Source organism: Dermacentor silvarum, unplaced genomic scaffold, assembly GCF_013339745.2.
Source record: "Dermacentor silvarum isolate Dsil-2018 unplaced genomic scaffold, BIME_Dsil_1.4 Seq12436, whole genome shotgun sequence".
In the NCBI taxonomy this organism is placed as follows: Eukaryota; Metazoa; Arthropoda; class Arachnida; order Ixodida; family Ixodidae; genus Dermacentor; species Dermacentor silvarum.
Genome location: NW_023605674.1, coordinates 12,145 through 33,679, shown reverse-complemented (window position 1 = coordinate 33,679; position 21,535 = coordinate 12,145). Strand labels below are relative to the sequence as shown.

General features: G+C 42.0%; 1 long non-coding RNA gene across 4 annotated transcripts; it reads left to right on the top strand.

The window, feature by feature from the left end:
* Nucleotides 1–8,500: 8,500 nt before the first annotated feature.
* On the top strand, nt 8,501–20,496 carry LOC125941715 (uncharacterized). Of its 4 annotated transcripts, XR_007464570.1 has the most exons (5): nt 8,501–9,109; nt 9,775–9,868; nt 13,274–13,391; nt 14,443–14,707; nt 20,375–20,490. It is a non-coding gene; the product is annotated as an uncharacterized LOC125941715 (long non-coding RNA). The 4 variants fall into 4 exon arrangements; XR_007464571.1 differs by having other exon boundaries at nt 13,274–14,707; nt 20,378–20,496; XR_007464569.1 differs by lacking the exon at nt 13,274–13,391.
* The last annotated feature ends 1,039 nt before the right edge of the window (nt 20,497–21,535 follow it).

The window sequence follows — 21,535 nt, the reverse complement described above, 5'->3', positions numbered from 1 at the left end:
ATACTGGAGGCTACTGCGTGTCAGCTAAGAACAGTTTCTGCAACTGCTGTCGCACGTGGGACCCCACATACGAAGCGAAAATACCACGATGCGGCGATCTATATCGGCAGAAGCACAGGTGCAGGTTACAGTGCGATACCTAGCCTCAGGTAAGTGTGCCACGTTGTCAGACTTTCGTAGAGAGCGCCGTGATAAAAGTAACAATTGAAGCAACTGATTATAGATCGATAGCAACTTTCGGTCACATTTCAAGTGCTCTTCTTATATTTGGCTCGTGTTGTGGCGTCTAGCTTTGATCGCACTTTCAAAATTCAATGAAGATCGAGGATATGCTTGTGCAAAAGGGGTATGACGCGTACACACCATATTGTGACGTTTCCGTGTTGGGGCATCAATTTTTTGCTGATAAACGTATTCATGGTCATACTCATTTTTGTACTCGTACCTGCAGCGTTGACTCTAACTTGTTTTGGCTGATGTGTTGATTTACAGTTTTCAAATCAACCCAGATATAATATGAATTTCTTCCCATCCTACCTTTTCGTTCTCTTCTACACTGTAAAAAAATTCTTCAGTTCACGCTGAACGTTGAGGGTGAAAGATTGGGCACTTTTGCGTAGATGAAAAACTGAGTTTTCGTAAAACGGGCAGCCTGTATAAAATTTTTTGTTGTAGAATGAAAAACGGCTAGTTCCGTAGTTGTGACCACGGAATCGTCCGTATTTTCCAAATAAGAATAAAACGGTGAGCTCCGCAGAACGAAAATTCTGTAAATTGGGCCGCGTACTTGTGTTTACAGTACATGCTAGTAATTTCCTAACTAAAAAAAACGGAGAGGCTGTGCTGAGCAAAGGTATTGACATAAAACACACAAAAAGAACAAAAAACGAATAAACATTTTTTTCGTTGTTCTTGTGTCGTTGTTTTCTATGCTTGCATTTCTGTACCAAGAGTCCGTACGAACTTGTTCAGCTTTATCCTGCTTCGTATCAACAGGTGCCAACTCTGTTTGCAATATTTCAGTATTTTGTAAGTGATAATGCGGATCCATATCTCCAGCCAATGAGAAAATTGTTTGATTGAAATCAGTTATACCAAGTCGTGCATAACAACATGGCTAATTCGCATCAGATATAGTTTGAAACGGGGCAGAAATCAATGCACGTAGGTGGACATATACCACCCTGAATGTGCTGTTTGCAGGTTTCTTCCTTGTGTCATTGTCTTCTACACCGCTTCATCTGCGTGTCAGTGTTGTCATGTAGTATTTGAGTTCTGTACATCACATGTACAAAGCATACATACAAATTCGCACCCAAAAAGGCAACAAGCCACCTGTATCTGAAGGAAACTCCATGTTTATTCTGCTTTACTGAAAAAAAGAACTTGCATGACAAGACACTAGAAATGGATTGACTAGAAGAAATATTGGTTGAGAATCGGAATAACTGATTGCTTTGCCGATGTCTTCTGCTTTGCCTGAAACGGAAAATAAACACCAATAGATTAAGAATCTTTATTATCGCCACCATCAGCACCATTTTTACTGAGATACATAAACAATAAATGATTTCTTATTCACGATCAGGAAATCAGGAAATAGTGCTCTCGTCAAAAGAAATGGTTCATACTCAGCCTTGTTGGTATGCGTTTCTAGCCCTAAAACATGAAAAGCTTCAGATGGAAACTACCCAAGTCAATTGCTGGTTTGCTTAGAACAGGCAAAGCTGTCACGTGCACATTGACATTCAGCGATTACATTTTGTGCATGTAGGTAGAGCTACCACGACCACATACTGCGGACCATAGCTTTTAACTTTCACTGCTCTAACAGACAACCTTGCAGATTTTATTGTTTCCCAAAACAATGAAGCACTATTGAAACAAGCTCAAACCACGCATGTTGTACAATTCCGATGCAAAACAAGCAAGCCAGAGGTACTGTCCAGACGGCAAGCTCAAAAATGAGTAACAATGCAAAGAAAGTATGCCTTGCACCACAACATGTGCGCCTTTGAGGTCCTTTCATATTTGGTTTGTTGTGTGATGAAAAAAGTATCAATTTGCAATATTCTTTTTAAGCAATAAAGATGGAAATTATGGTCGTCAGTGCGTCTACATAAGAACTCCATATTCTTAAAAAGTGATAATTATGCGCTATCTTCACCCAAAAATTTGCCCTTTCGTCATTCCTTGCTTTTCGAAGCAAGCTGTAGCATTTTCGCAACGTAAACGAAAGGAAGCTGCGACAACAAGTACGCATGGATTCCACATGTGACAGCTTCAGGCAGTACCGTTTATTCTGTTCATTCCTTGTCTTGCAATCCCACAACCAAACAAATCATGCAACATGTCTTTCCAGGGAGCGTTACTTCCGTTATGTGCTTAATGTGGAAATTTTAACACGAAAGTGTTTTATGCCGGGGTCCACCAAGACTTCACTGACGTATTTCCGTCACGGAAATACGTCATAGAACATAATACAAAGAAAGAAACCAGAAGAAAAAGTTCCACAAACATGCAAAATTTGGAAATCGAACCCACGACCTCTCGGTCCGCGACGATAGATCGCCGAGCGTTTAACCCATTGCGCCACAAACGCATTTGCAGAGAGCTACACAGACGCGCCTTATATATCTAACACTCCTCCGTGTACCCGCGCTCTTGCTCGGGGCGGTGCCGCCGCCTACGAGCAGAAAAGAGAAGTACTGCATTATGACACTAACGCGCACCGACAGTGAACGCTTCGGTGGTCTCAGCACTACGACGCCTCGATGCCAGCATTCGAAGGGACGCTGGCATCAAGAAGCACTACCAACGCCACCTAGGTGGCGTTCACCGTACTCAGCACAGCAGAGCGTGGCCTCCGCAATTAGCTCTGAAAATGTTTCTGAAGTTGATCGCGGAGGCTGCAATTACGACGCGCTGTACGCGCTGATTTGACTCGGTGACGATTCAGTTACGTGCTTTGTCTTGCGCGTTGTATTAGTGTGTCAGTTACGTGCTTCGTCTTTCGCGTTGTGCTAGCGTGTGCAGCGTAGTGCAGCTTCCATCTGCACGACGGTTGCTCATGGTCATCGACGTTGGTAGTCGTGATGGAGGAGACGTGCCACCAGGCGTCAGCGTGGGTGCATCAACGCCTAAGGGCGCTTTAGCCACAAAACACCAATAGACATTATATATCAATGTGCAATAAACATTACACTACTTCTGTGAAGACACGTTTCACTTTCGTGTCCTATACCGATTCCTATATAAGAGGGATCAACCAAATTTTTTTTAAAGAATCCAGCCTCGCCTAAAGGAATTTTAAAGCAGAGGTCAAACTAAAGCAATGCCCAAACATGAACGCTTCTCGTAGATTTTGAGAGTCAAGGAGGTCAGAGCTATTTCCCCTGAATTTCTACGACTTTCATGACAACAGGATGGCCAAATTCTGTGTTGTTAATAGATGTAGAGAAAAACACTGAACTTCGGCCAACATGTGAATCGTTGTGTCACGAGCGAAAGCGGACGACGCTTGGTGCATACGTGTCTCGCACCTTGGCGCCGAGAAAACTACAAAGATCAGCGCCGAGCTAGCGCTCGCGAGGCGGGCTCGAGCAATAAACAAGAAGGGTCAGGAAGTCTATTCCTGGTATCCACTGTGCATGAATGCGTCTTAGGCCACCCCAGAGCCCATAGAAACCGACGGCCACAACGGAACGTCACATTTGGCCCCCAATGGCTCGGTGTGAGCTACGAAGACGTTTAGTCCTTTTTTACATAGAGACGTCGCTCGCTACACGCTCCTTTGGTCGAACCACTGAGATCAGGACAGCGCGGCTCCGTAAACCCAACATGGCGACCGCCCAGTGTTCCATCGATGTGTTCGAACAGTTGAATGACGCCGCCCGGGTGGAGGCCTACAGGGCAGCTGTGTCCGAAGCAGGTGCCCTAAGGACCGAAGTGGATGAGCTCAGGCGCAAATTGGAATGATTGAGAATAATATTTTCGGAGGGACACGATAAGGCCAAAGAAGTCGACCCACCAAAGCCACCTCTTGACCCGCAGTTGCAGGCAAGTAACGACTTATTTTGCAACTTACTTGTTCCGATTGTGGAACGCATCGAGCGCTTGGAGTCCAAAACGCGGGAGGGCTCGGACGCCGAATCCTGCAAGCGTACGGAAACGAGCGCGGCGTCGACAAACCTTCAACGCGGCTTGCAAAACCAACGCGGCAAAGCTAAAGACGAAGCTACGTAATGCGTCTGTAGCGGCTCGGTGAAGAAGCTCCCGACCGACTTTCAAGTTTCGCGGCAAGCTCCTTATCACATCTTGGAAAAGATGTCACCGCCTGGTTTCACCAAGTTTATTTTTGGTTCAGAACCTTCAGCGTTCATGAAGAGGTCGCGATACCCTTCATTATCTCCAAGTTCCCAGCTAAGGATTTCACATGGATGCGTCAACACTTCAAGATGGCCAATATCATTACTTGGGCTCATCTGAAGGCAGCATTCCGCCGCCGTTGCAACTTAGATTGTGATGTAACCTCTAAGCAGCGAATGTTCGGAGCTACACAACGGGCAGGAGAGTCATGTACAGACATCGCATACCGCAAATTGCACCTCATGGAAAAATGCAGTTATCCAGTATTGCAACAGAAGAAGTGTCAGGTCATCATGAGTACATTTTAAGCCAAGGCCAAGAAACAATTTGACAAGAATTTTGAGAATCTGGGTGACATTATAGACTCTTTTCTGCGCTTCGACCAGAGCAGTAATTCCGAGGAACACGTTAAAGTTCTGGTTTCTGTTGAACCTCCCTCACCGCAGACCACGGAACGCGCCGTTTTGGAAAAGCGTTTGTCGTCTCGGAAGTCTATGCGGAATCGTCAGCGCAACGAAATCGCAGAGTCGAGCGATTCCTCAGAGCATCACCTGCCACGGAAAAACCTGCCTCAAAGGGAACATGCGAACGTGAAGCTGTCTTCGAGACATCCGACCTATCGTCTGCCGCTAACTGCAGAGTTTTTGAATTGGCAGGAGGAATTTGAGTCTACTTGCCCAAAAGAGCAGGTAAACTATCAACTGGTGACGCCAACGCCCGCGAGGAGTCATCAGCAATTGAGCACGTGTCTTGTGCTACTGAAGCTGTTGTTTTTTTCCGTTCCTCTCATCGTCAACGGACAACACTTAAAGGCATCTTGGACTCAGGTGCTGTGAAAACTTTGAATACTGCACCACTGGTTTGGAGACTGAAGCTACCTAATGGGCCTTCGTTCCTTCGTTTGGTAGGAGCAAACCGCCATGACTTGGAAAACTTGCGTCAAGTCAAAACTGTTGTAACAGTCGACGGCCAAACATCGCAGCATGAATTTGTCGTGGTTAAGCAGTTACCTCATGACGGAGTGCTGCTAGGCGACGACTTCCGACGGGCCTCAAGAGCCATCATCGACTGGGGTTCCCAAAGCTTTGCCGTGTCTGTTCCTTAGAGTTTACAAAAGGCCCACCTCATTAGGGAGCAAGCACTAACTGCTTTATCGCGGAAATGAGTTTCAGTGCACTGGCATTGCATGTCCAGAGGCAAAGATTGTGTGATGGTCATCAGAGACAAATCTCTTGAACGACCGCTATTCGGTCATTGTGGAGCACATGGTTGTAGATGCATTCGAAAAAATTGTCAGCGTTTTGCTGACGAACTGTTCATTCTAAGCCATCGCGTTTCCATCTCAGATGACAATTGTACACTGTAAAAACTTTCCGTCAATAGACGGAGGATTTCCGTCATTATACGGAAAAATTGCAGTAAGAATACGGAAAATATCTCATTTTCAGAAATACAGCAAGATTTCCGTTAAAATACGGAAAGTGCTCCCCGTTTTAAGTTTTACGGACATTTTCCGTAATAAACACGGAAAAATTGCAGTAAGAATACGGAAAATATCTCATTTTCAGAAATACAGCAAAATTTCCGTTAAAATACGGAAAGTGCTCCCCGTTTTAAGCTTTACGGTCATTTTTCCGTAATAATACGGTGACTACACTGTTCTGTACGAAACAGACAGAATTCCGTATTTTTGTTATGCGATCATCCGTATTTTTGCAAGGAAAAGTTTCCTCTAAGAATATTTTATTGCAAGGCAAATGGCGCCTGTGTTTGTACTGACGTTTATTTGGTGTCAGCACTATATATATATATATATATATATATATATATATATATATATATATATAAGTTTTAGTGAACGAAGAGCGGTGGCCATACATGACAACGTAAACAAACCTGCGCCGTTCAGGTGCTGGTGCATTGGCAATTACAATTGGTGCGCTATGCAAAAATTGTGCGCACTCTAAATCAGTACCGAAACGCAGTATAATGACCACGATTGCGTTTACATTTAACAAGAAATGGCCGCGAAGAGAACTGGCGGCCTATAAATCCAAGTACTGCGGCTATAGATGAAATTTTATACGGAGAGAAACAATTAACTCAGGAGTGGAAGGGTTTTACTGATCTGTACAGTATTTGGTTTCAATCGCCCCATAGTATTTGCAAAATATCTCATCTCTGTCAACTGCCATTCATTGACACACCCCCATCACGCATATTCTGCACTGTTCAATTGTTGACAGTGTTGTCAATTTTTGCGGTAAGATGTAATCGCACGCATTTATTGTTATTTATTTATTTAGATACCCTAAGGGCCCACAGGGGCATTACATAGGGGGGGGGGGGACATAAAGCAGAGCACAATTTTCACAAATGAAGGAGCATCGCAGGTGGTAAATACAGCACTTTGGGGTACAGCAAGTCGTGAAACATATTAACAAGGTAAATATTCTTACAAAATTCACACTCAACGAAGCAAGAACAAAATAGCGAAAGCGAACAAGTGCTCTGGGAGAGAAAAATGTTACTAAAAGTGCTAGGATTGTAAATACGTTAGTAATGCTGAATAAAATAAGGAAGACTGTGTGTTATCGTGGCAATTCTGGAGGGTAACTGATTCCATTCTTTTATTGATAAGGTTAACGGCGAATTGTTGGACTTTTCCGTCCGGGTAAAGATAGGGTTAACTTTGTAGGCATGATCGATGCGATGTGAAGTATGAGGTGACGGTTAAATGTGTGACCGGGCAAATGATGTGTTGCTGTGATACAGTGTGTGAAAAAAGCATAATCTGGCGAATTTTCTGCGCATTGCGAGTGGCATGTTGAGTGTTTGCTTCAAAGATGAAACGCTTTGAAATCGGGAGTAGGATGACATGATGAATCGCGCTGCTTTATTCTGGACGGCTTCGAGTAGATTGGTAAGGGCGATCTGGTAGGGATGCCAAATGACTGATGCATATTCCAGGGAGGGACGCACGAAGAAAGTGTACGCTTGAAGCCTGGTGTCCCTGTCGGCCAGATGCAAGCGTCGCTTCAGAAAGCCAAGTTTCTTTTGCGCTTTAGTTGTGATATATTTTTTTATATGGTCAGTCCATGTTAAGCTAGAATTTATGTAGACACCGAGGTATTTAGCCGATGTAACCGAGTTTACTATGCTATTGTTTAAAATATAAGTATTAGTTTGAGACTTTGGAACGGAAGTGAAGTTCAGGTGATTGGTCTTTTCTGTGTTAATTTGCATCTGCCATTTGCAGCACCATTCCGTTAGTTTATTAAGGTCAGATTGCAGTGTTATAATGTCGTTAGGGCTAGCCATATATCTCTCTGTAAATCACACAATCATCGGCAAAAAGGCGAACTGTTGAATTAATATTTAATGCTATGTCATTAATGTATATCATCATGTATCATTTAGCGCTTCATCTTGAAACAAGACCGGCGAGCGCACACTTTCTTGTACGGAATTCTGCTGTACAATAACAGATGGACGCATTGTGAGTGAAGAACAGAAACGATGGATGGTTAGGCTGCTTGACTCTCGGCATGTTTGAATGGGCAAAGTTCCGAATTTGTCGCTGTGTGGTGTATGTTTGTGTGCTCGTCATGTGCCGTCATAGCGCGGGTATACTTGCGCGGAATGTGTTTCACTCGGCTACAAAACTTTGCACGCTGCGGCATCGAACACGCACCAATACGTGTGCAAACTACGGGAAGGTGATCGAAGATGAGGGATATAGCACTGTGTGTACTGTCAAAAGGAAAGAAAGAAAGAAAAAGAAAAAAACGCCCTGTCCCGAGTTGGCATAATGATTCAACCTTTATTTCTTTTTTAACCCGACATGTAACACCATTTATTACATGAGCTTTATCCGTGGGTAAAAGTAATGGCACAACTCATTATTTGCCCGTTCATTACATGCACCAGCCAGTCCAAATTAACACTATACTAGAGCTTATTGACGCATCGCATTACACTCTAGCACGGCATTGCAACGCTCACCGGACTCTCGTCTGGTTGACTTCTCTGCCTTTCCTCTCCTTGCTTTCTCTATCTCTTTGTATACAATGTATACAAACAGATATCTCTTTGGGCAATGTATACAATGTATACAATGCCCTGTGGCAGAGAAAGCGATCTCCTCTTCCAGAGTTCAATTATTTGTCAAGCAATCATTTTACTCTTCCAACAACTACTGCATAAATGGGAAAACGAAACCGATTTTGTTTTGTTCTCCGCGCTCCCAGCACCAGGTGGAACCACGCGCGGCGCTTCCGATCTCGGAGGATGTAACAAGACGAGCGGTTGACGAAGCTGCATTGTGTAGCCAGCCGGTTTATCTTTTTATGTTGTACAGTTTGTTAGTTTACCGTAAATATGTCTTGATTTGTACTCAAGAGTGGAGCAAGGCCCTATGGAACAGAGATTGACGCATCGTGAGCGAAGAACAGACGCGATGGATGGTTAGGCTGCTTGACTCTCGGCTGTACGACTCTCGGCATGTTAGGACTGGCAAAGTTCCGAATTTGTCGCGGTGTGGTGTACGCTTCTGTGCTCGTCAAGTGCCGTCAGAGCGCGGGGATGTTTGAACGGAATGTGTCCCTTCGTCTACAAAACTCTGCACGCTGCGGCATCGAAGTCCTGTGTACGGGTGCACGTATGCGCTTGGATACGGGATAGCCTGCCCTCAACGGATGTTCAACAGTGTACGCACGCTGCGCGTACGCGTACGTATGAGGTAAGCCCGTTGTAATTCTATTTGTTCGGTTTGCATAGTGTAGCTGTTTAGATGATGTGTGGTAAGCTGGCGTGGCGAACAGAACTATTTGTTTTTCAAAAGGCCAGTAAACAGCGTCATAGGGCAAAAATGGCGCGTGAATGGGAAAAAGGATCACATAATTTCACATCGATCTCCATGGTAGCGCGATCGAAATTTTTTGTGTGGCGCGTATAACCTATTGCTCATGCGCGTTAAAAACTTAGAATAAGAGTGCATTCAGTTGCGCACATAATTCCTATTGACGCTTGTACTGTCACTATACGTGCGATAGTTGCCTCCTTGTTTGCATGCATTTTCATTGTAGTTACCAAAAAAAAATTGTTAGCTCTGCTGTGTCTTTCCTTGGTGCAACTGCTTGTGGTGCAGCAAGACGTTTTGCTTCTAATGATGTCTGGGCAATCCAAGCGTTCGTGTCGTGTAGCTAGCTGTAAATGTATCAGTTGCAAAAAAATTGTACATGCCAGAGAAGCAAATGCAATCAATATAGACTGTATTTTATAAATCCTTCAGTTGAACTGCTTAAGCAGAAAGTAGATATGCATGAAAATCAGATGATTGTGCTGATGCTTAGCAAGAACAAGGTAACATAACATTACTGATTCAATATTTTCTTTTACTGAAAGACTAGTTGCTGGTGTCCTGCTGGAGCTGAGAAGAGATCTGCTGCCTGCCATGAGACCATGTCTCTCAAGTTACCGCAATATTGTTGCCTTCAAAGTAAGTGGATTTGTTTCTCTCAGCATTTTACTACCAACCTGCATCATGGCAATCCACTTAGCTGTGTAGGTGATCACTGTTAGTGACATTGGAGTGCTGGTGGACAAGCACCCTTTGAATGTTACAACACACAGCTGTGGCAATATGTGAAGCTGTTAATATACAGAGTGTCCCAACTATGATGCATAAATATTTTTTAAATAAAGATGCCACGTAGCTGGACAAAACCAAGTTATTACGTTTGCCATTGCTTGGAGATACTGAGAATATTCTTTGCATTCTGCCTAATTAGATCATTAGTCTTAATTAATCAACCTCTCAATTACTCTAATCAGATGAAAAGTGTAAATGAGGAAATTGTAGAACACCATGAACAACTCCCGATACAGCATCCTGTTGTGCAAAAAGTGCTACATAAAAGTGTTCTTCCGAGCGGGAAAGAAGCTCGCGAATACACATAAAATTGCCGCATGAATGGCCGCTCGAGGCTCTTTGCGTGTATTCGTGGCTTTCTTTCACGCTCAGAAAAACTTTCATGTAGCACGTATTTCATGTAATTATAATATTTGAGAAGTTGATTAAATAATTTACACTTAATTATGCAATTAGGCAGAATGCAAAAAAAGTGAGTATCTCCAGGTGATGGCAAACTTTACCTTGGTTGTGTCCAGATACGTAGCATTTGCATATTTTCAAACCTTTGTGTGTTGGGACGCCCCGTATAAGCCAGATTTGTTTCTCCAAGTTAATATACTGATGACATTCGATTGTGGTCTAGCAGGCAAAAATGCTAAACAGGAAGAAATTTTAATTTGCTCTTGGTAGGTTGTTCAAGCAAATCAACCAAGTTGTTACACATGAAATGCGGCATTTGTAGGTGTGTTCTGCAACACTGCAGCCCTGCAGCCCTAAATAACTTTTGAGTAAAGTGCTACTACTATAATTTCTCTAAAGCATGCAGCAAGGTTCAGCATTCCAGGAGGCTGGCATCAAGAGAGATCTATTTATATGAATTTCATATGTGAAAATGAGGTGTTATTGTTTGGATGACTGTATAAACTTATGCTTTAATTCCAGTCTTGCATGAGGCAGACTTGGACGGGAAAATTGATTTCTTTTGGGCGATGTGGTACAAATGCATGGGGTAATGCTTGTATGCATACACATTACATCCCTATTGCTTAGCCAAGGGGTGCCCCTGCGTGTTAAAATTTACAGGGCTCAGATTGAAGAATGTCAACTTTTGTAAAATCAACTACACCTTTTAGATTATGAGATTACAATTATTGCATACCGTCATAGTGTGGTATATGGGCTGAATGTTTTTCACTTTGTCTATAAAACCCTGCACACTGCGGTATCATGAAAATTTATTCTATGTAAAACAAGCCATGCTGCTTGCCGATTTAAGCAAATATAAGGCAACTTTTCTAGGAATGTTTCTGGCCTTGTAATGTACTTCATGTTATATTCTTTAAGACTATAAAGCAGATTGTTCTTCTGTACATTTTCTGGAAACTTAAACTGCGGCGATCTAAACCACTTGGCAACAATGCTGTGATCGCTACCGCGTGTGGAGCAAACGCAGCTTTGCCTTGTTCAATTGTGTCGCGGGCACTTCTGAAGCGCTGCCTATTTAGTAAATAATCTTGGTGGCATGGAAGCGCCATCTGCTTCTATGCATTGCTTTGTTTTCTTGTGGCATCACGTCACATTATAATCGTAATATTTTTTTTTCGTTTTCTGAGAGTCTCATATTGCCCCCCCTCATCATGCTGTAATTGTGGTTGCATTATTTATGTGCAAATATTTATGTATAGATGACCACTGCTCCAAGTTCCATTTTATCGCAAAGTAAGCTACGAATACCCAAGGAATTATGTATAGCAAAATACCAAAGTCAAATTGCCGAACACAACCAAGCAGACTCAGTGCACAGTCTCTCACCAGATTGCATTGGTCATGCAAAGGTGCACAGCATACCTCTTTATTACTTGCTGAACAAGCTGTGAGAAAACTGAATATTTATGTAGCTTCAATTAAGTGCTATCAGCCATTACTTCTGCCCTCGGCAATTGTGGACTATTATCACGGCTTTTCTTTTTCTAACTCATTTTGCTTATTATAGAGGGATTACTGCCTGTGTTCATAGGAAATAAATCACATGGGCAATCAAACGCCAAGAATGTATAAACTTGGAACATTGATTGTGCAGTTTGATGGTTCAGAATAAGTAGAAATACAGCATAAAAACTTAACTTTTACTTGAAACAACAATAGAGCATACAGTAACCATACGTGCCTGCTGTAGCCCCTGTGCCAAGTAAATTTCAATTCTGCTTTTTGCATCCTATCAGAGCGCTGGTAACATGTTTCACATTTCTGTCAGCCAACTAACCTGTCTTGTAACAGTAAAAATGTGCCAACTATATTTTTAACAACATGCTAGAATATGCAGGCAGTTCGCTTAGAAAACTAAAGCCATAGAATCAATACAGTGATGCGACTTTCGGTTTGCATGTCACAGGTTGAGAAAAGTAAGGTGGGAGCTGTTTCCAATGTTCCGACTAGATAGCAAAGCTAGTATAAAAGGTTGCACACCACTGAGCTCTACTATGGGGGGCTGGATAGCGCATTGAGCGCCTTCGACTGAAGCCAACCTTGTCCCAGAAGTTGGTACTTCACGACTTTGCTGTGGCATTTCACCTGCACAGGAGTGCGGCATTTCTTCTGCTATAATGCTTGCCCTTTGTGCCGCAAGCTACCGAAGCAATCCAGAGAAGTATTTCGAGAAGACGTCCAGAATTTTCCATCACAGCACTGACAGCATCGCTAACATGAGTGGCGCGTGCTGAAAACACTTGTCAATCAGAAAATGCTTTCTGTAAGAAAAACTTATCACGTACGGGTTCAGAACATCGTAACAGCTCTCACCAGACATGTGGAGACATCGCCTAGATGTGGAAAACCACGAAGAAAAATTTTTATGGCAGCAATATTGTGCAACGGCACACACTAGTAAGTGCAGCGTATGCCCTACTTTTGGGACAAGCCGCTGCACGACACTGCATTTCCGCTGGCTTCATCTACCCCTGGCTCTGTGGGCAGCGAAGCGGCATCCAGCAAAACATAGTAGAGATCAGTGGTGCACATAGTATTTTATGTCCCCTTTCTCGATGCCAGCTGAACACACGGTAACTGTTTCCAAAGCAGAAAAACTAAGGGCAAGGGCTCTGTACACATTGCATCGTAAAGTGGCTGATGCTTGGGCAAAGCAAATACTGTGCATGGTAGATTTGTGTGAGGCAAGCTAGGAGTCAAAAAGCCTGCTGCATACTAGCAAATGACCAACATATTGTTGCATGTTGAAATTCTTTTTTTATTCCTCATCACTCATTTGTGTAGGGGAGACGGCTCTCACAACTGGAGAAGCCTGGGAAGCATGCAGTACTCCACAAAACCGGTTTCAACGTAAAATGTGTCTGCATCTCATAATTTCATGGCTGCAAGAGTGAGCCCAATGGTAAACACATCTGAGTGTTCATGATGTCATGCATTATCCACTTTATCTGCACGTCATACCTATCTTGACAAAGCTGATATTGCCTTTAGAGAAATTGTAGATGTTGTGAGCTTGCATTTCAGAACGCACAACAAGCTTAACACGTACAACACCAGAACAATTTGTTGAGAATTTCGGATCAGGAATCTTCGAAGCACAATTTGTTTAGTGGTGTTAAGATTCTGCTTAAGGTTGTTGATTATTACATTCATATAGTGTTCAAGCATTGCTGTAACAACATTCTTCGCTTGGAGTACATAGTAAGGGTGTACTCCACATGAGCTGGTGGCATTTTGCTCCATATTCAAAAACTGGTTTCTTCTTCAGTTGAGATTTTCAAGTTTGCATTCTTTATTAGCTGTTGTATGTAACCTATCCTAAATGTTTGAATAGTGAACACAACGTGACCTTTTTGATTGATTTTGTGGATTGTACACCCTTGCTGCAAACAATTTGAGATGATAACTGTTTCCGCCTTAATGAAAAATAATTGCTTGAAGCAGCCATAGCCACCAATAATACTAGCATGACACGATTATGAAAATTGTGATATTGTACTTTGATTTATAATGTTTTTAAACATATGGAGCTCTGCCTGTGGTGTAAATGGGTTCCTGATATCCATTCGTGATGCAAGAATTTGAAGAATAAACTGAAGCAAGAATGTTTACTTACTTTTCAAGAGAAGCTCATGGCAATTTCCTCATGAAAAGTAAAATAACTAGAAATAACTTTACTGAGCTGAGAAGAGTGCTACAATTGTCTCATTCGAATAGTGCCATATACAGAAGCTACAACAAATGTTTACTATTTTGGTTGCATTTGTATATATGGTCTTGTCACGTGTTGCAAGCTGTATTCAGAATGGCCACAGCTCAGTCATGATTGTGGCATTGTGCAATGAAGTACCGCTGGCATCACCCGGAAAGTGTCGCAAAGTTACAAATACAACTTTGAATGGGTTCTTTTAGGAAAAAAGACTTAGCTCAGAAAATTATCCTTTTTTATGCAGCCTGTCGAGACAAGGTTTCTTTACATGGCCATGGCGCTCAAGGAAGAAACCGAGACTGTAGACTGCCAACGTTCATTCCTGTTCCGGCAAAGACGGGCCAGCAGTAACCAGCAGGATTTTACAAAGTGAACTCATCACAGCTTGAGCCACTCCATGCCACAAGCAGTTGCTCCTCGAGCCACCGTGCAAAGGTTCCTTGGGGCACAAGTCCAACTCAGCGCCACAACCTTTCTTCTGCAGTTTTTCTACCTACTTAGCTAACCAGGTGGGTCAAAGATGGCAGAGGGAAAGGGAATCACAGCTTTAAGCATAGAACCTGCTCAAGCTTAATGCAGTTTGAGAGTGAACAGTGAACGAGAAATAGGTAGAGAGAAATAGGACACCTCTTCTCCCTCAGAGAATTGGCAGTGAAAAAAAAACAGCTTATGAAGGCTTGAATATTGGTCGGAATAATTTGGCATAGGTAGGATAATGACTATGAATGTTTCTGGCAAAGGTAGTGGTAGTAGGCTGAATAATCAAGGAGTTTAGATATAGATTAGAAAACAAATTTCATTACACTACCAGAATTTTAAATCATCCCAATAATTCTTTTAATTGACGGTTTATGCGTGTTGAGCGACAATGCTTCTTGATGCCTGCTTCTTGCTGAGATCATTCTTATGCTGCATAATTCACCTGTTCAAGTTCCATGTTTCTCCCGTCCAAGCAAATTTACATTCATCACAAGAAAACTTATAGATGATTTCCAGAAACTTGCTGATTAAATGAGAGAGCAGCATGCACCCCAGGCTTTCTTAGATATGCGTTCAAGAGCCTCAGATCTCGTGAATGTTAGACATACTCCTGCTGAGCAAGTTCTTGGTATCATCTACAAGGTCATTTCAGAATATGAGTTTGCTTAAGTTGGAGAAACAGTCAATCGAAGACATGTCAAGCGATATCGCTGTCGATGCATCTACATTCCAACTGAAATAAAAGTAAATATAGCACCAAATGCAAGAATTATTGGGATGATGCCATTCTTGCAGTGGAATGAAATCCTTCTTCTAATCTAAATATGCAATCCATAATAATTCAGACTACTAAATACTTCCAAAGGGGTTGCGTCGTGAATTATGCATGTTGTATTCCGTATTTTCTTACTATAAGACCCAACGATGCTTAAACAGCAGAGAAAACATTAAGAGCTGAGTACTTAATACTTTATATTGCTCCATAAATCAGTTTCCCTGCCAACATCAGCGTCCCGCGCTAATAATGTTTGGGAGAATGTGTGAAACAAGGCACCTGACCCATAGGGTAGTGCTGTTCACTTTGTTTGGAATGAAGGTCATACTGTACATGTATGTGATAGCCATACGTGTCATTACCTTTAAAAAAAAGGAAGCAAAACTGCGAGTCTGCCTAAGTGGAACAGATTCATTAAAAAAAATGTTTTGTGCATAAACAAACAAGGACGAAGAAAAGGAGCAACACAAGCACGATCGCGTTCTAACAACTGGTTTTATTTTCGAAGAACCATTTACTTAAGAACCCAGATCTGTGCTATCCAGTCAACACAACACATCAATAGCGTATATAACAACACTTGTGAAAAAATGCCACGGATAAGCGCGATCCGGTCAACATAAAAACAGCAATGCGCATTAAACAAGCACTTAAGATGAAAAGACAGGAGCGAATATAGCAGTGAAACAGAAGGATGACTGATGCATTTTTCCTTTAGTTTTGCAATCCAGTGCGCTTCCACAATTTCTCTCGCGATTTGATTTCGATGCCTAAACAATATGCCGGTGCTTCTAAGTCAAGGTGAGCACGCATGTTCTTGACAAAGCATAGCCAAATGCTTACTAGGGCCAGCTTTCAGACTGGACAAGTGTTCCCTTAGTCTCGTGTTAACGCATCTTGCAGTCTGCACTACGTACACATGACCTCATGTCATAGGAACCTGATACACAACTTTCTTCGCGCAATGAAGAAATTGGTTCTCACGTGGATTTTTAATACTGCATTCTTTCTTTGCATCACCCTTACTTTCGAACTTACTTTTTATCCTAGAACACACACTACCTCTTGTTTTTAGCCGAAAGCACCACTTTTACTTCGTAACTCCCAGCCACCTTTTTAAGTCTGTGTGAAAGGCCATGCACATACGGAATCACTGAAACCTTGGAAGCTAATTCTTTCTGGCTTTGTTTTTTTGTGCATAGTTCTTTATCCTGTTTAAGTTTTTCATAAGTCTAGCACATGACGCCAGCATCACAGCGAGCAGGCACCTACCCGGCCTCTCTCAACCGATCAACTTGCTCAAGAAAGGCAATGTTTACTGTGCGGTAACACGACTTCAACAATGCTGACCGGCAACATGAAATGACTATGCCATTCTTCACAAGCCTGGAATGGTTTGAGGCATAGTTCATTAGCGGTTTTCCAGCTCGGGGCGTGAATGACCAACACACATGTTCTGGTAGAATTTCTAACTTGACATAAAGGAACTGTAGCTTGTTATCTACCGGTACTTCGAAGTAAAAGTCAAGCCTTCAATAGTAGTAGAAGCCTTTGACTCTAGGCAAGGGCTTAAATTTTACTTTGCAAGTACTGGTAGATAAGAAGCTACAGTTTCTTGTTAACAAGCTACATGAACTATGCCTCAAGCAATTCCAGGCTTGTAAAGAATGGCACAGTCATTTCATGTTGCCACTCAGCATTGTTGAAGTCGTGTTACCGCACTGTAAACATTGCCTTTCTTGAGCAAGTTGATCAGTTGAGAGAGGCCGGGTACCTGCTCGCTGTGATGCTGGTGTCATGCGCTAGACTAATGAAAAAACTTGAACAGGATAAGGAACTATGCACAAAAAATTTAAGGCAGAAAGAATTAGCTTTCAAGGTTTCAGTGATTCCATATGTGCATGGCCTTTCACACAGACTTAAAAAGGTGGCTGGGAGTTATGAAGTAAAAGTGGTGTTTTCGGCTAAAAACAAAAGAGGTAATGTGTGTTCTAGAGTAAAAAGTAAGTTCGAAAGTAAGGGTGATGCAAAGAAAGAATGTAGTATTAAACATCCGCATAAGAACCAATTTCTTGATTGTGCGAAGAATGTTGAGTATCAGGTTTCTATGACATGTGGTCATGTGTACGTAGGGCAGACTGCAAGATGCATTAACACAAGACTAAGGGAACACTTGTCCAGTCTGAAAGGTGGCCCTAGTAAGCATTTGGCCATGCATTGTCAAGAACATGCGTGCTCACCTTGTCTTAGAAGCACGGCACATTGTTTAGGCAACGAAATCAAACCGCGAGGGAAATTGTGGAAGTGCACTGGATTGCAAAACTAAAGTAAAAATGCATCAGTCATCCTTCTGTTTCATTGCTAGATAAAGAGAATTCGCTCCTGTCATCTTATCTTTAACATAGTTTCATCTTAAGTGCTCGTTTTATGTGCATTGCTGTTTTTATGTTGACGGGGTCGCGCTGATCCGTGGCATTTTTATCACACGTGTTGTTATATGCGCTGTTGATGTGTCCTGTTGATTGGATTGAGCAGATCTCTGGGTTCCTAAGCAAATGGTTCTTCGTCCTTGTTTGTTTGCGCGCAGAAAATTTTTTTAATACAAAGAGTTTTTCAAAACTGTAAGGAGGTTTTTACTGTGTGCAGTTTAAAAAAAGAAAAAAGCTTCACAGCTGTTACTAAATGCACTCTCCAGAGCTTTACACTATGCAGCTGTACTAGTTTACACAGAATACACTTCACGTCTCGTCACGGCCCAGGTGGCTATTCAGGTTTTTCAAAGGTGTTTCATTGTATGGGACGGCACATACAGCATCACTTATTTGCAAGATATTGCATTCCAATTCTGTCATATGAGATAAATTCATTAGAGAGTTTTAAATTGCCCTAAATGTATTACAGCTGTGGACCAGTACACTGGCAGTAGCTTGCAGTAACTATAGCTTGTGGAAATATAATTGCAACTGCCATGTTATGTGTACCTGCTAGTGCACAGGCATCGGCCACAGAAATCTTTAGGGTACACTAGTTTCTTCTATTTTGGAGTACGCATCCTCCACCAGATTAAAATGTGAAGTGGATTGTCATTTGCGGCGTATACTCCTGCGTAAACTTTATAACCATTTCTCCTCATCTGCTCTACAGATCATTGTTGCTACAACTGCAAAAGCAGGGTGCCTGTTTACAGCACCTGTAGAGAGCAAAGTCGGCGAATCTTGAATGAATAATCATATAATTTTAGTATTTTCCAGCAAAGTTAACACTTTGTGTCTTCCACTGTGGTGTTTTTCAAATTCTAAGGTTGGCACATGTGCACAAGGTTTCACTACAGTATGTCATTTTGCAGGAAAAAGTGTATTTGCGCGTGATGTTCTGCTGCACAGAATGTCATGAGTTTTCTTATGTGTCGGTCACCATCTCGCAAACTGCTCCTTTCGGAGTTGGAAGGCAACATTAATGCGAAGCACATTTAATGTTCGAAAAAAAAGGATGTGCCCTCTGATCCCCTTATTTCGATGGGGGCGAAATGCGAAAACACCCGTCTACTTAGATTTAGGTGCACGTTAAAGAATCCCAGGTGGTCCGAATTTCCGGAATCCCCCACTATGGCGTGCCTCATAATCAGATCGTGGTTTTGGCACGTAAAACCCCACAATTTAATTTTTTTGATCTCCTTATTCTCCTCACTTGATGCCTAGTGTTCTAATAGCATGATCGACACGATGAGCATCAATGTGATGTGCAATTATTGTGTATTGGGGGCCAGGGTACATTCATTTTAGCAGCTTTTTCGGTTGACTTGAATCAGTATTGTAGAATGCTGTTTGCTTCTTTTACTCATTGTTACCAAATATCACTTTTGACTGCGGCAACAAGTATAATGTTGTTTGCTAGCACTCCTGCCAACCGATATAACTTGAAGGCATCTGTGATAAAAAAAACAGCTAATGATTTCCCAAGAGCTAAGGTCCAGTGAGACCAATAAATTTTAAGCTAATACCTGTGGATGGTACTGCTGAATGAATGCCCATCCAGTAGGACTGTCCATACCATTTTCTTCCATAAAATTACATTGAAGATTTGAACAGAATCTGAACATAGACTTGTCTGCAAAGTGATCCATTTCCTTATCCAAGTAATACAGCTTCAGCAGGAAGACTGAAACTTCAAGTCGTCAGTAGTGGCATGAACATACAGTAAACAGTGCTAAACTTTTCCCTATCTTGCACCTTTTATCATTTCCCGTCCCATTTTTTTTCACAGGCTGTTCTTTACTATTTATGGTCATACCCAGTTTAATTTGGTGTCCTTACTTATTTATTATTTGACCAATATCTTTTTTTCTTTATCGGATCTTGATGAAATGTTTATTGATAACGTACCTTCATTTGCCATTTCCACTGATCTTAACCAGACACATCATGTTAAAAGTTTATTTTGCCTAATTCTTCATTGCTTTTTTTGCCAAATGTCCAAACAGTTTATTTTAATTCCTATGTTGATTTCTGGGAAGAATAGGTCTACTAGGTCTACAGATCGTTTTCTGTTTAGGTCATCCCTACTCATTGTAACAACTTACAGCAGTGCCCCTACACACTCCATCACAATCACTGCGAAACACACCCTTCATACCTTTATTTTAACACTTTAGTTTCTCTTGACCTACTATATGCACCAGATGAGGGTAGGGGCGAGTGAGCTATGCACATCCAAAACCGCTGCCAAGGAAAACAGTTGCTGCCCTGATGACACGTATCTGTCGAAATGTTGGCTACAGCAACATCCCTTGTTTTGACAATGTTGAACCACGTTCATGGTTTTTTAATACTTCAGTTACCGCTTTGTTGTGTTCTGTGATTGTCTTTTGTTGCCACTTCCTTTAGGATGGAAATTCACCAACATTATTTGTTTCTCCTAACAGCAGCAAGTTTATCCTTGCAAGGCATGTGCGAACAGCTTTCACCAGGAAACAGTGCAAGACGAGTGGTCGAAGAAAATAAAATTGCTTCTGTGATCTAAAGTACTTGATGAATAAAATTTTGCACTTATTTGTATATATGTCGTGCAATTCATTCATATCACAAAAAGCAAAGTGTTTGATCTTTTGAGCTATTTCAATGTGTTGGCCAGACAGTTTTCTCCATAGCGACCTGCTGCTTCTGCAATGAGCTGCATTCATGACATTTGCATTAAAGGATATGTACTATCGGGGACAAAAGTGCCCAGGACGTGCGAGTGTCGACCAAATTGCATCTCTGCACTATCAGCCGCTATCATCTGCGTTGCAGACCACTTTCCGAATGCAAATGTTAGCGTGGCTGATCCCAGCAGAAAGTGCACCAATAAAATTCGGTCGTCATTCGCACATTTTGGGCACTTCTGTCCCCGATAGTACATTCTCTAAATAATCAATATGCTCTGTAAAACATAATGCATGAAACACCTCTATTTTAACGATTGGACCTGTATAGTACAGATTTAGCATACGGAGCCATTTTTATTTATGAGTACGGAAACACCTGTATGTTAACGGTTGGACCGTATAGTAGAGATTCAGCATACAGAGTCGTTTGTTTTCTGGATACAGAAACACCTGTATTTTAACGGTTGGACCGTATAGTACAAATTCAGCATACGGAGCCTTTCGTTTCCTGGATACGAAAACACCTGTATTTTAACGGTTGGACCGTATACTACAGATTCAATATACAGCGCCTTCCGTTTTCTGAATACGGAAAGCACCTGTACATTAACGGTCGAACCATACGATTCAGCATACAGAGTCTTCCGTTTTCTGAATACATAAGCACTCGTATTTTGTAATACGGTCTCTATTTTTAGGGTTGTCCTTTCTACGAAAATGACCGTTCTTTACTTACGGAAAGTGTTCGGTCACAAATTACCAGCAGATTTGCCGTAAAACCAAAGCAATTTTTTTAACACGAAAGTGTTTTATGCCGGGGTCCACCAAGACTTCACTGACGTATTTCCGTCACGGAAATACGTCAGTGAAGTGCATTGAAGTGCAGTGAAGTGCAGTGCATTTCCGTCACGGAAATACGTCAGCTTACAATGTACACGA